We start from the raw sequence: 17338 nt of genomic DNA, 5'->3' as shown, positions 1-17338 counted from the left end.
AACGTGGAAACCACTGATCTATAGTCTCTAGGTTCATATGCACATCGCTGAAATAAAACGCAGAATGATTGTGTTAGGACTAGGTAAATACATAATTGAATTGATAAAACAAAAGTATCGAAAAACCTTATTTTTTTAATTTATATTATTGTACCCATATCTATTGAAAATGTTATCAGTGTGTACTTGATCCCACTAGCGTCCCTGAGCTGGTACTTAAACCCTAAAATAAGATTCTTTGCGTGGTACTTACACCGTGACCGGAAATGTCAATTTCAAAGCTATGTACTGTGGAAATTGAAAATAAATTTAAGTTTTAAAATTATAGAAGCTGCCGAGATTGCTTCATACTGTGAAACTACATTTTTCAAAATGTCTGCTTCATACAATTTTATTTGACAAATCAGTATTTTGTAGCCACAAGAAAAACTACTTTTTGGTACTTAGCGCCTTAATTAATACACGTATTCATATTATTATAATAAATCGTCAAACCTAATAATAGGTCAAAATTCTTTATAACAATAAAATTACTACACTCAAGAGGTGTAAATCGTCAATTCTAAGAATAATAATTAATCGAGTTAACTAATGAGATATTAGTCTATAATAATACTCTTACAAGGTACCTACTTTTATAACATTATTTTTTATCAAAAACAAAATTATACATATAAACTCGCTTAATATAATATAATATATAACTCACCTAATATAATATATATATATTATACAATTATACATACCTAAATCCTCATCCCTAGACTCTCATACAAACATATATAATCTCATACAAACATATATAAATTATGTGTCAATACAATTGACCATAATATAGTCTCATATGTAAAGCATCATAATATAGGATATAACAAAGGGCTACTAGGAAAGCTAAGTTGATCGTTCAGCAGTGGCGAAGGGTGGAGGTAGGCTGTTAAGATTCGCTATAAATAGTGCACACTAAACTTTTTTAGTTATATTTATTTGTTTTTATTGAACTAAGACTACAATTTACAGACGGTATTAGTTGGTTTTAAAAATCAATTAAACCATGCCTAAACGAAACCATAATAGTTTTGGTCTAATTTGGGCAATACGACAAAATTGTACACATTTTTACATTCATAGTTATTTGTTTTTGTTGGATTAAAAATACATATTACACATATTGTTGGTTAATTTTTTTAATTCATTAAGCCCTGCCTAAACCAAACTATAATAAATAAAAAATATTATTCTATTTATAAAATATTCAAAGTTATGTATGATTTAATTGTATAATGTTAGATATTTTATAGATAGACATGTATTTTTTTGACTATTATCTATAATGGCTTGGTTTCTCAGGGTTTAATTAAATTTTAAAAACAAACCAACACTATCTGTATAATGTAGTCTTATTTCAATGAAAAAAAATATCTTTGTCTGAAAAAGTTTGATATGCACTGTCTATGGCGGATCTTAACAGCCTACCTCCACCCTTCGCCACTGTCGTTCAGTATAGGTAAGCTCTGCAACTGTGCTCTATTTATTTCTAATATTTCTTGGTAGAATAATTTATAATCACCCGTATGACTGTGAAGTAGTTTTGCACCCTTTTCAATGTCAAACGTGTGTTTTTCATTTAATAAGTGGTTAGCAAACGTTGAAGTATCCTTCTCCAATCTTTGGGCTGCTAAATGTTCTGAAATTCTAATATTTAGGCTCCTCGTAGTTTTACCAATGTAAAATTTAGGACAGTTGTTACAGTCTTATTTGTAAATACCGGATTTATTTTTAATCTCTATGGAGTCTTTATTATTTATTAATAATCTACCAACTGTGTTATTACAATAAAATGCCGGTTTGACATTATTTTTGGACAGATGTGTTTTAACTTTTTCACTGGTTTTACCTATATAACTTAATCTATACCAATGATTAGCAATGACCGGTATGGTAGGTTCTATACCTTTATATAATAATTTAGATACTAATTTAATTTCCTTTTTTTTTAAAGTTTGTCTATAAGAGACTCCTCATAACCGTTGTTAATAGCAATTTGTTTAATCGTTGAAAGTTCGTTTTGAAAATTTTTTTCACTTAAGGGTACAGTTACAAGTCTATATATATCTGAATGAAATGCGGCTAGTTTATATGCAGGTTGATGATTCGAAGAACTATGTATAATGCAATCCGAATATGTCGGTTTTCTATAAATGTTGAACTCATGTATGTTCTTTTCTATGTTAATATTTAGGTCTAGAAAATTAATTTTCTTAACACCTACTTCTAATGTAAATTTAATATTATCGTCTAGTGAATTTAAAAACTTATGGAATTTGGTCAGTTGCCTATCTGTACCATTAAACAAACACAGTATATCATCTACATACCGAAACCAATATATGATATCTGTGGTTTTAGTTTTGTTTTCGAATATAATAGATTCTAAAAAGTCCACATATAAGTCTGCTAACAAAGGAGACAGACAATTTCCCATTGCCAGGCCTGAAATTTGTTTATAACATTTACCGTTAAATTGGAAATAATTTTGTTCTACACATATGTCTAAAATATTCATCAATTCCGAGATAATCACTGGATTCACACGGCGTTTAGTTAACATTTCATGAACAATATTTTTACATTTACCTGCGGGTTCATTAGTGAATAAACTGACTACGTCAAAAGAAATTAATTTGGCATTACTAGGAATATTACAATTATTATGATTATTTATTTTACTAATTAAGTATATCGAATTTTTGACGCTGTAATTAGGATTAAATTTAGTGTGATAACGAAATAATCGGTTCGCCTTCTGAGATAATTTATAGGCTGGAGCATTCACATATGAGACTACCGTTCTTATAGGAAAGGATATTTTATGCAATTTTAGCAATTTTTGCAAAACGCCCCAAACTCGTCGCATTCAGCATCGCAGTTTGGGGCGTTTACCCGTTAGAGACGCCGGTTCGATTCCCTACAGGTTGGCTTACTTTTTTCGAAAAAAAGTTTTTTCTATTGGTTGTGATATACTCTCTCAGTTAGTGTTTTTCTAAATTATATAATGTTCAATAATCAAAATGATATATTCTTAAATCTTGTGAATTATTCGTTTGAATAAAATAAATAGTTAATTAAATATTAGTATTTATTGACAAAGTGTACTGTAATACTACTTATATATTGCAGAAAACATTTTCTGATACAAGGGAAAGATATCTCATCCATATTATAAATTTTATATCTACAATATTTATAAAATTAATACTATTGACCTAAGGTACTTGATGGAATTCAAATTTGAATTCTAATAGATTTAAGTTATGTACTATTGTAATTGAGTCGCTTTTTACGACCCGGGTTTTGCCTTTCGGCATCTTCAGGCACTATGTGCACTCGCCCAAAGGTAATTACACACTGACCACGAAGACTATTAACTATAACTTATATATTAAATCAATACAAAGAAGTAGGTAAAAACATTATCACCTAACTATTAAGTCTAGGATCACAATAAAAAATACGACAAACAAAAAAATTTTGAATAGTTGAAGTGTTTCTAAAAAACCTAATAATAATACACTCGATAAGTGTATAATAAATAGTCAAAACCTAATAATAAATCATTAGTAACTATAAACCATAAAAATACTGCTCTCAAGAGGTGTAAAATCGTCCATTCTGGGAACAATGGTAGCGTATTGGGAGTTAATATACTATCATATCAGTCTTTAAATTAAAAAAAATATTTTCAATAATATTCTTATATAATACCCACTTTTTTATAATATTATTTTTAAATATTGCAGATCCACAAATAAACTCACCTTATATATATATATATATGATGTATTTCTATGTATATATACCTATATCCACATATATACATATAAATGTTGTATATCAATACCATTGCCCATTATAATAGGTATGTAAACCATCATTTTATAGGATATAGCAATTGACTATTAGGAAAGCTAAGTTGATCATTCAAGATAAGGCTCGAAGGTGGGAAATGTTATTATTAGAATTTACAATATGTATGACAATATTCATAAGAAAATATTTCAAGGAGCATTCTCTTAATTTTTTCAGCCCGGAGCACACGAAATTCCTAAGATACAAGCCGCAATGCCGTACGATGCAATTACAATACACGAACATGACATTAAGCAGGAAATAGTGAATGCTCCCGATAAAGAAATATGTTTAAAATTGACAAGAGCTTCCTTTTATCACAATAATTTTGTATGCGACATTTGTTATGCATTTTTCTCTTCAAAAAAGATTCTGACCTATCACAAGTATATGCATGACGTATCTCTGGCTAATAATGAAGTTGGTCTTCGAGCACAAGCCTTCCAAGAGTTTGGTGAATGCTCGGATTCGTCAATGTTCAATAACGATTCACAGGTACGTTCCATTGTCATTGTGTTATTGCTACCTACTACCTATATTATAGAATTTTGTTAATTCAAACATTTCGAAATTGTACGAAATATAATATTTGCGCTTTTCATAGATGACTGTAATTGATTGATGGAATGATTATGATGGTGGATGTGGATGTTGGGGTGGGTTACATCTTATCCTTGACTTAATAGTTGGTTGATAAAGTTTGTACCTACTTTACTGTGTTAGCTTATTATATAAGTTAGAATTAATTGTTTTCATAGTCAGTTTGTATATACCTTTTGGTGAGTGCAGATAATGCCTGAAGATGCCAAAAGGTGAAACCCAGGTCGCAAAAAACGCCTCAAATGAAATAATACAAAACTAAAATCTATTAGAAATTATACCAGTATTGTTTGTTTTGATTGAGAATTATGTCAAAATCTATGGTAATAATATAATGTACTGCATAAATGTAAATAAGAAGAAAAATCTATGAACTATAGTCAAACATTATAAAACTGAACCTTTTGATGTTCGGTTGTGTTTGACTATTATCACCCAGTCCACGAGCATCTAATAAAGAACTTAGCCATCACTCAAAACTAGTGACGTCCCTAGACAAAATGCCACCCCATTTTTTATACAGTATTTTTTATCAACCTTTCATGACCCCAATATCTAAGAAATCCACGGTTTCAGATACATGCATTCAAAAATACACCTGAAAACATTGAAAACTCGTGAGTGATTGTCAAAAATATTTGGATAAATTAATTAGGTAAATATGTACCTACCTATAATTCGCAAATCTGCACGTGTAATTGCTGGTCATCGAGATCATGACGTCTAAGGATAACAGAATTAAACTAGACATCGTGAACCCGTTAAAAAATACATCCATACACTACATAAATACGAACATAAACTTTTTATGTTAATTATAACATTTTGTTTCCAACCAGTGAGGTGAATTTTTTAATGAAAAGATATTTCCGTTAGTAAGTTTAGGTACTTAACTATTGCTATACACTCGATCCTCTTTTTGCACGGTTTCGAAATAACACGGTTTAAAAAAGTAGCGATTATTTTTTTTGTATATTTAAAACTTAAAAGAATAAAAATACGTACTTACGTACGTACATATTTATCAAAAAATTGCGTTGCAATGGACCGCACGCCACTGGTGCATACATATCGGGGGTCTAGGATCATAAGGGCGAAACTACAAAAATGGCTGTTTTGAGTTAAATATTGCATTGTCTTGCTAGAACGCAGTTCTATCATATGTAAAAAGATGAAACTCGTACGTATAGCGGTTTGCCAGATATTACTTGGAGTATCTACAAATCCACATGGAATTTTAATGTCATATGGGTGAATGTCCTCTTACACCTGTGTGACTCTGACATTAATGCCGATTAATCAAAGACACTTCGACGTAAGCGGCGTTTCGCCTTTATGTCACTGACATAAAGTCTAGTTTATGGAAGTTTCGTAATTTTTAGTTTGGCGTAAGTTGTCAATTTGACTTGAGTAAACACTTGTTATCGGTTCATATTTGCATATCAACAATGTTTTGGAGAGGTAATGATTGTGGATATCTTTAAACAGAACCAACGTACAAGCATGCGAAGTAAGTAATTACTTATGTATATTTAAGTTATGTTATTTCGACTCCTAACCGGTCAAATTGTTTTTAAATGTAATCTGATTAAATATTAATATACTTACAGCATCATTATAAATCATGTTTTGCAGATCGAAATACAGAATTGGAAGACGAAGAACTGAATGTTTTGAACTCAAATCATGTACCAGATAATACACCGACTAATGATTATAATTTCAAGGAGAATAACTTGATGAAATATTATAATGAATTGTTCATTTGTTCAGATATGGCTTTATCTACTAGCTGATTGTATTAAAAATACGATTTTTTTTCTCAGACATAAGTTACTTCGTGGTTGCAGAGCTCAAGATAATATTTTTGAGAGTTTCTCCCTGATATGTTACCAGGATGGCCAGCAAAATGACTAATGGAAAATAATGCAGAATATTCACTCATTATAAAAGACAGAATTGAACTCTATTATGTATTATGTAATTAATATTTTATATTTTTTTTAGAAAACCGGACTCAAAATATCTGTCTTTTGTATTAAAAATACTATTTCTTTCTTAGACGTGCACATCATCCCAGAATTTACTTCGTGGTTGAATAGTGAAATAGGATTTTTTGAAGTGATTGTATTTGAGCCATTACCAGGACATTCGGAACAATTATTATTGTCAGTAGAAAATATATTAGAACCTACGCATGAACCACCATTATATGCTGAATTTAACCATGGTACGAGTATATACTTCATAATATTATATTATGAAAACAGATAAAAGTGAGTTAATTCATCGATTTCCTGTAGAACAAACTCATTTACAGCATCTCAGGAATTACTACATGTTTGAATAGCTCAACCGGTTTTTTGAAAAATGTAATGGATGCCCAGAAGAAATTACAATAAGAAATGATGTCGGTGATGTCCGATGATGTTCAATTCAGAAATAATATTGTGTTTTTGATGAGTTAAATAGTAAACGAACACGTATTGTTAAGCCGTAAAAATGCAAAAGAAATAAACATATAACTAATAGACAAAACGGAACGTCATATGTTTCAGTTACAGGTAAGCAAATTGAAGGAAGTTATTTAAAGCCCAAAGACTGTTCTAAATGTCCCAGAAAGTGCAATGAGAATTTTACCGAAACAGTACGGCAGACAATGTTGAATTCATATTGGTCTTTAGGCGATATTGAAAAACAAAGACCGGATGGTGCCACAAGATGTTCATTATAAAACATAGTCGTTCCCAAAAATTCCGATAGTTAATCAAATGTTCTTTGAATCCGGGCACTCGCAAATGAAATGAGATTCCGTTCATGCGCGAATCGAAAACTAAAGCATTTGGATATAAATACCATCCATCCGCATGGTACTCTGCTGTTCAGATGGCACACAAAAAATACAATCTAACTGAGATGGATCAACAAGATTTTCTTGATTTTTCTGAATTACAAAAATGCATATAAGAAATATAGAATAAAATAAAAAAGAATAAAAATAGGAAGATTGATACGGATGGAGAAAATATGGATTTGACGAGCCATTCAAAATGCTCCAAGTCATGCGAAGAGAAACCAGAATACTTAACCATTCATCTTTTCGACTTCAGCCTAAATATAACGCAGCACTTTCCCTCACTGCGAAAAAGATATCAATGGGCATTATTCAGGAACAATATCATTATTTTTACAATTCTTTAAAGTTGTCAAATCTTGAAAATAATTAGGAAAACATGGATGAAGAAGATGCATAACAAAATTATGTATATAGTTAGATTTAGGAATAGAATTTGATGAAAGATATTTCGCCTATGTTTTGTATTATCTATATTGTATTATGAACAAATATTTACTAGTAACCTTATTTGAAAATATTTTGAGAGATAAAAGGGCGAATGTCTCCCATTAATTATATTTTATTTTTTTTCCTATCTAACTAATGTCTAAAATTACGATATTGATGCTCTACATTACTCTTATGAATATGTTACAATAGCTTTAATTTTTTTTTTGTATTTTTACAGAGTGAAATTGTATTTTTTAACAATAAAAACTATTTTACCCTATTTTCCCATTTATCTCAGTACAGTGTTTTTGTAGTTTCGCCCTTATGATCTTCTAGACCCCCGATATGTTGTCACCAAATGCCGCACAGATATACATGCGTACATCCATGGCGCCACTTGTCAGTCACTTCGGTTTCGATAAGAGAGACGCGCCGCGAGCTTATAGAGGCGCGTCGCGTGGCGTCAGCGTTAAATATTTCTAGCGACGCAAGTAATTTTTCGCCAGCAAAAAAAACAGTAAACGGACTCGTTTATTGTCAAGTAGCGACACTAAATGAATATATTTCTCATTCTAAATTTAATTTAATTCGAAAATTATGTATTTTATGTATAAATTCGATTTAGTTTTGAGTTCAGGAATTTCGTATTATGAGTTGATTTTGGAACCTATTTACCATTTTGTATGGGCCCCTTATCTTTTTTTACACGGTTTTGTTTTGCACGGTATTCTTTGGAACGGTATCCCTCGTGCAAAAAGAGGATCGGGTATATATACATAATGATTCATCTCGATTCATTCCGTCTTTTGACTAACTGCCGCCCCCAAGCGACGCTCAATCTGCCTACCCCCACGGGACGTCACTGCTTAAAACAACTAATTCCTATTTGTACCACTATGGAACTGAGAAATCGATGGGTAAAATTTCAGTCAGTTCAAAACGACAATAATCATTTATATACGCTACTCGACAATATTATAGAATACACATAACGAAAAAAGGCTTATGGTAAAGTGGTTTTCCAAATCAATATGTCAAATGATCGATCTGATTTTTACAACTGAACAGTGGGACCACTACTAATTGCGCTTGTACAAAAAGATAGACAAGGCTTTGTATCAACGCAATGGCTGTAGATGTCGTTTTCATTTATTCATTAAAACGATTTCGCTATTAAACTTACAAGGCACCTATTTTATAGGATTATTTTAGTGTTAACATTAATTTATCGAATAATCGAAACCTCTTCTATGATAATTCTAATGGGGTAATACTATCAATATCCTTTATCTATGGCAAAAGTCTATTGTTACGTCGGATACGAATTTATTAATGATAATCTAAAAAAAACGCGAAATTAGAATCTGGTCACGAAAGAATTATTGGTTTGACATGGTATTACGAGGAAATATCTCAGAATCTAATACTTACAACAAACAAGAGAATGCTAGTGATCCCAACCACGCTTTTGAGGTTAGTTTTTTAGATTCTACTCGACATATTATTATTATGTTAGTCACAGAACAGATAACAAATAGAATACCGATAGGGTATATTCAATACGCCGCATCTTGATGCAGAGTTTTGAATGTGTGAGTGTCCTTCGAAAATGAAGCACGCATTATGCATGTGCAATAGTGTGTGTAATACACCAACATTAAATGAGCGTAAATGCATTAACCTAGAGCAGTTTTCAGTATTCGACATAAAACGTATTCTTGACACGTGTGTAAGCTTAACCCGGATTCTTCCTTACTCGAGTCGGTAACCTGCTATCGCCTTACCCGTTATGTATTTCAGTTCCCATTATTTCTGAGTTCCCTGATGTAAGTGTTTGTTTTTTTAATCGATAACAGTTATGTACTATGTAATAAATTATATTGTAATATTTCTTATGATTATCATTCTCAGCGGCAACCAACAAATGACACCGACGATAAGAGTAATAAAGAAAAAAGTGTTTTTCCAAAAGAAGAGTGCATTCATTTCGGAACTCGAATTGGGAATTTTTCAATGACCGTCAAAGGAAACTATTTAATACTTTCACCGATTATTACGAGTATAAACAAGTCGCCAAAAATGTCAAGAGCTACTGATGTTGATAAGGTAAGTTTCGAAGGAACTCTTATTGTTAATAATTACCTCACCCAATCGAATCTTATTATTATTATATCAAAAATAACATATTATATTCCATAAATTTAAATAAGATAGTGTGACTTCCACTCAAGAAAAGTATCTACTAGTCTACTGCTTAAATACTGACTCCCATGTGAATTGACTTCAAATAAAAATAATGATCAACATAAGTACCCATTTTCCTTTAAATTTAATCCACCATGCTTGTCAAGATTCCTATGTGTGTTATTAAGATGTTTGATTTTTTATATATTATTCTCTCATATAGCTAAGTCGCTTGCTTACATGGTAACGCGATATTTCACCTCCTTTTAGATGATTTCTGCAACCACTGCCGTGACCTATTCCGGTAGTCTTGGATTGACAGAGAGAGAAGAAGAAGAGCCATACGATGAAATACAGATTGACTATCAAGACATTAAAAAAGAATTGGGCGTATATGAATCTATTACTAATATAGTCAGTCACACTGCTAAACGTAAGCATATACAATCTACCCTCACAGATCCCGAATTATTAGTAGCTGTTATAAAGTTGGAGAAAAAATCATTTAATAAGGAAAATTTTGTGTGCAGTTTTTGTTTTGATTTTTTTGCATCGCTATCTCAATTGAAGCTTCACATTACGTGTCATAAAAAATCAATAGCGGAGACCGTCAATTATGTAAGCATGCGATCCGAATTGAAGAATCAAAACAAAATGACTCAATCTAGTAAAAACACATTTAAATGTAATCAATGTGACTACTACAGCATTCACTCAGGAAATTTAAAACAACACAAAATGAATCACTCTCGTGTAAGGTCATTTAAGTGTGACCAATGTGACTACTCATCTAAAACATCTGGTGGAATGAAAATACACAAAATGACCCATTCTGGTGAAAAGCCATTTCAATGTGACCGTTGTCATTACTCGTGTATAACATCTGGTAATATGAAAATACACAAAATGACTCATTCTGGTGAAAAGCCATTTAAATGTGACTACTGTGAATACTCTTGTATTCGATCTGGTGGTATGAAAATACACAAAATGACACATTCTGGTAAAAAGCCATTTAAATGTGATTACTGTGAATACTCTTGTATACAATCTGGTGGTATGAAAATACACAAAATGACTCATTCTGGTGAAAAACCATTTAAATGTGACCAATGTAATTTCTCTTGTATAACATCTAGTAATATGAAAATACATAAAATGACTCATTCTGGTGAAAAGCCATTTAAATGTGACTACTGTAAATACTCTTGTATGCAATCTGGTGCTATAAAAATACACAAAATGACTCATTCTGGTGAAAAGCCATTTAAATGTGATCAATGTAATTTCTCGTGTATAACATCTGGTTCGATGAAAATACACAAAATGACTCATTTCAGTCTAAAGCCATTTAAATGTGACCTTTGTGATTACTCGTGTATAACATCTGGTAGTATGAAAATACACAAAATGACTCATTCTGGTGAAAAGCCTTTTAAATGTGACCAATGCTATTATTCTTGTATACAATCTGGTGATATGAAAAAACACAAAATGACTCATTCTTGTGAAAGGCCATTTAAATGTGATCAATGTAATTACTCTTGTATAAGATCCGGTTCGATGAAAATACACAAAATGACTCATTCTGGTGAAAAGCCATTTAAATGTAACTACTGTGAATACTCTTGTATACAATCTGGTGGTATGAAAATACACAAAATGACTCATTCTGGTGAAAAGCCATTTAAATGTGACTACTGTGAATACACTTGTATACAATCTAGTGGTATGAAAATACACAAAATGACTCATTCTGGTGAAAAACCATTTAAATGTAACCAATGTCATTACTCGTGTATAACATCTGGTTCGATGAAAAAACACAAAATGACTCATTTCAGTGAAAAGCCATTTAAATGTGACCGTTGTGATTACTCGTGTATAACATCTAGTAATATGAAAATACACAAAATGACTCATTCTGGTGAAAAGCCAATTTAATGTGATCAATGTTATTACTCTTGTATAAGATCTTTTGATATGAAATGGCATAGAATGGAACATTCTGGTGAAAATCTATTTAAATGTGACCAATGTAATTTGTCGTGTATAGGATCTTGTGAAATGAGAATACACAAAATGACTCATTCTGGTAAAAGGCCTTTGAAATGTGACCAGTGTAAATACCCATGTATAAAATCTGGTAGTATGAAAATACTCAAAATAACTCATTCCGGTGAAAAGCCATTTATATGTGACCAATGTGATTACTCTTCTATCACATCTCGTACTATGAGTAGATACAAAATGACTCATTTCGATAAAAGGGTTTGATTAAGGGGTACATGGGCAAAACAGAAATTTTCACACTTAACTGTAAAATGACTTAAGTCAGCGCCATCTTTAGAATAATAAAGCCTGAGAATATCATTTTGCACCAGCAACGTTTAGATGTCCACTGTTTAGATGTAAAAAAGAGAGCCCAGATTGCTTGACATATTAATTCGACCATTCTCGTTTCAAATTGAATTATAAAATATCTTGAATCTTATATAATAATAAGGTATCAGTGCTATTAATAATCTATTAATAGCATTTTACTATAATGTTTAGAAACGGGTTCAAAATACTTAATATCAAACATTTTAATTATGGCTACTTTTGGTTTTGTGACAATTTATAATGTTTTTCCCGTGAATCCTTCAATAACTCTTATATTAGATCTAGTAATATAAAAATACAGAAAACTACTCATCTAATGAAATGCCATACAAGATGGTAATTGTAACATCCCTAGAGTTCATTGGGATTTTTACTAAAATCTTGAGGCTGATTAAAAAAAAGTTTGATGGTTTTGTAAATATTTGATAACCTATTATGTATTTTTCATATACACACGTTATTGTGTTATTAATCTTTTAGTTACAATGTTGTCGTCAAGTTGTCGTCTGATTAACATGTTTCTAATTTATTAAAAGTACCATGAAAAAAGGTGCTGCAACTCCATCCCACCGCGTTAATTGACAAATAAGCCATGCCACTACCTATCTATAATTTATAATTACTAGGGCCCGGATTTATATGCTAGTACATGTTTTGTTAAGGTGTATGCACAGCTATGGGAGTAGCACAGAAATCCATTTCTAAATATGCAGAATCCAAAAATAAAATTTTATTGTGCATATAAATGCATATTTGAGACGTTAAAGCATATTTGAGACATTGGTGCATATTTCATTAATAAATGCATATTTTAGGTCTTTTGCATTTATTATTTTATCGAAACATAACTAAATCAGGTATACGCACTTACATTTTTAATGGCATCCCCGAGCATCTCCTATATATTATTATCCTACAGCTTTCCCGCTGTTTGGCGAGCGATTATGTGCCTTATTCGTCATGTCCGATGGGTTAAAAAAAAATCGGTTCTCGGATCGTTTAAAATGGGTTTTCCATAGTTGACAGCCGTTTGACGAAATTCCACTCAAAGTCGGTGATTTTTATTCATTTCCCGATTTATTTTCCAGCGACACGCCACTTTATTGAAAACTGATTATGTCGGAATTTATTTTTTCACAAGGTTTGCAACACTCAAACCAACTAACCAAAGATGGCCGCATTAAATTTATAATGCGTTTTAACCGATATATACAATCAATTTTCACAAACTAATCATAATAAGATAAACCGATAAACATATTAGAACTGGTTTATTTATTTTTTTATGAATTAGGTTCTTTGTTTTTAGTTAAGTTTCTACACCTCTGACGGAAATCAAGTCTTTTGACACTGCGTATTTATCACGCTATGTATACTTAACTACATTATTCCAATTTACTCATCACATATTTACTTATCGGATGCATTCGAGTGGCTATAATTCGAAGTGAGGACAATTTTATAAAACTCAACACAGTCACAACAAAATCACTTTTAAAAACTATCATCCGTCATCGCATCTTAACGAATTTGTAGCTGAGATTATTTACGTCTTATAATGATTTTAAAGATGCACATCACTATATAATAACTCACATTTATAGCAAGTACCTATAGATTACTATAATTATTCAAATAAACAATAACATTTATACGAATTCACATTAAAAATGTTTATTTCATTTCACTGCGGGCGCGCAAGTATCGTCATTTCAACGCAAAGAATAATATTTCAAAATTTGATGTCACTTTTTTTTTTTTTGTAAGGCTGTTGAATGATTTTTTTTGAACCAATGAAACTTATATACATTTAATTAGCTCATTATAACCCAAAAATATTTAAAAGGTATCAACCAGTGCTGCCAACTAAAATTTTCAAAGTTCAGTAGATTTTTTAATTTTTTCTTCAAAATATCAGTAGATTGACAAAAATGTACGAATTTCAACGATTGTGTTTGGTGAAAGCGTGCATATTGACATAATCTCACAAGTGTCTTCTTATAATCATAATTTATTCTTTTCCTGACAAAAAATTCAGTAGATCTACTGAAATTTCAGTAGACATGGCAACACTGACTATGCGATCAACCCAGTGTTGCCAAGTCAAAATTTAAAATTTCAGTAGATTTTGACAAAAAATTCAGTAGATTTCATAAAATATCAGTAGATTTTGAGAAATGTGGCTTATTAGATATGATTTTAAACTAATAAGAATAACAATAACTAATAATATTAATTTATTGTAAACAATGATGATAGTAATGGGTAAAATGGCGCTCTTGGGTAGAGTTACAATGCTTTTTATGTCAATTTAGAAGTGTTTAACATCAAAAAAGGTCATGCGTAAATCATTTCAAGTTTATTATTAAAAGAATCATCAATTAATTTACAATTATGGAAAAACACAAATATCCGTAGATTTCTTGAATTTCGAAAAAAAATCAAAAATTCAGTATATTGGCAAAAAATATCAGTTAATCTACTAAAATTTCAGTAGACATGGCAACACTGGATCATCCATAGAATATTATTTCAAAATTTGATAACGTAACATTTTTTTTATGGCTGTTTAATGATAATTTTTTAAGCCAATGAAACTCATATACATTCAATTAGCTCATATATAACCCAAAAATATTTAAAAGGTATTCAACAATAATTGGTGTTATACATATTATTTAAATCATTATCAACCAGGATCAATCCACTGCTGGATAAAGGCCTCCCTAGCCTGATTATATTCCTTTCTGTCATTTAAATTGCTGTATTTATCAAAATCGGTGATATTGTATTTATCTACATATTCGTATCGTTATCATCATCATCATCAACTAGGATCAATCCACTGCTGGATGAAGGGTTCCGCAACCTGATTCTACTACTAGCAGTTAAACGAATTTGTGATACTATACCTATTTATATCATCCTTATCAACATCGACCTGAACCAATCCACTGCTGGATGAAGGCCTCCCTAGCCTGATTTTATTCTTTTCTGCATTTTAATTGCTGTATTTATCAAAATCGGTGAAATTATATATACCTACATATTCATATCGTTATCATCATCAACTAGGATCAATCCACTGCTGGATGAAGGGTTCCCTAGCCTGATTCTATTCCTTTCTGTCATTTGAATTGCTGTATTTATCAAAATCGGTGATGTTATATTTATCTACATATTAATATCGTCATCATCACCATCGACCTGATCCAATCCACTACTGGATAAAGGCCTCCATACCCATATTCTACTCCTTTCTGTCATTTGAATTGCTGTATTTATCAAAATGGTGATATTATATTTATCTACATACTCATATCGTTATCATCATCATCATCAACTAGGATCAATCCACTGCTGAATGAAGGATTCCGTAACCTCATTCTTCTACTATCAGCGAAATGTCAAACAGTCTGACGTGAATAAAAAACCCATCCCGAAGAGAAAACTATGGCGCCATCTATGCATACTTAACAAATTATATTAAAATCCAACAACGCCAAGCTGTCTGCAAGACCTAGCGAGACAGACTGTCGAGAGCCAGCTGGCTCAGCTAGTTTCATTAATTTATCAGAAAAAGTGAAGTCAACCCGGGATCCTTTATTTAAATTTTGCGTTATCATCTCTGTGGACGTTGAGAGATCATTTTCTGCATATAAACAAAATACTGACAGTTATGCGGAAAATTTAATACCAGAGAATATAGAAAAAAATATTGTAACTTATTTTTTCGGAAAAAAACGCAAATAATATTTAGGAATAGTTAAGTGTGTCGTTTTTGTTTTTTTAAGTTGTGTTTAGTTTCTATAATTTACATTTACGTTTTGCATTTCTTGTTCAATTATTTACCTACTTGTAAAGAAACTATTTTGAAAATTGAAATTGATTAACTTTATATTGATTATTTGTGTTTATTTGTTATTGTATTATACATATTGCTTAAGATTATTAATTTGTTATTCGATTTTTTATCGGTAATATTGGGTGAAGTGTGTATTTACAATATTTTTCCATAAAAATGTCAATTTTACTGCATATTTCTTTGGTTTTAGTGCATATTTCAATGATTTTTAGTGCATATGTGCATGTGCATTTTTGTTGCATATAAATCCGCTCCATTATGCCATTAAAATTGGGCTCACGCTACCTACCTATAACAACATGTACCGTGGAACGCTCATTTAGCAAGCTGAGGACATGGATAATGTCAACTATGCGCGAAGTTCAACTAGCCGGCTTGTGTATGATGAGTTTACATAGAGAAAGAAATATTATGGTCAACGAAGACGCAGCTATATGCAAGTTCGCAGAGAAGCCTCGAAGATTGCAATTATTATTTATTAATGACAAATGAAATATGTATGAATTCTTATAGGTAATATTCTAAAAAATGTTTTAATTAAATGTGTTTTTCTACTCTTAAAATGATTTTTTATGTGTAGAACTTGCTCCGATATGAACTATTGTAATATTTATATATTATACAATAATTATTATATACAAACAAATCTGAACCAAAGGTAGGTAGTGCGCTTGCACCAGCTTGCACCACGCTGCCGGCGCCCATGGCTGTGTAACCCTGTTGTTTAAGGGCCGATCTTTGTGTGATTGAACTGACTGGGTCCAATCGGGCGTCTTTGCGGGTGGCATCGCAAACATAAAATAAGTTACCATAACAGAAAAGTTGGGTTTTAAATTGAATTGTACACATGGTTATTGACATGGCCAAGAAATGCATGCCTTCATTTTTCAAAAGTTGTGACGCACGATTTTGTGACGTCACAACTTTTAAGTGCGATCATAAATGTCGATTATTGTATGAAATTGCGCGGCCTACATCTAAACAAAGCTGTAATGACATGTCATGAGTCCCACAGTACAGTCTGAGCGACTTAGAGCCACTCATATTGAACTATGGACGAATTTCTTTCAGGTAGACCAAACCGTCTTGTAAGATAAATGTGAGTAACTAAA

The sequence above is a fragment of the Rhyacophila brunnea genome, unplaced genomic scaffold (assembly GCF_057557595.1).
Source record: "Rhyacophila brunnea isolate RB1 unplaced genomic scaffold, BYU_Rbru_1.0 scaffold_13, whole genome shotgun sequence".
Taxonomy (NCBI): Eukaryota; Metazoa; Arthropoda; class Insecta; order Trichoptera; family Rhyacophilidae; genus Rhyacophila; species Rhyacophila brunnea.
The sequence above is the reverse complement of the archived record's forward strand: the minus strand, read 5'-3'. Positions refer to the sequence as shown.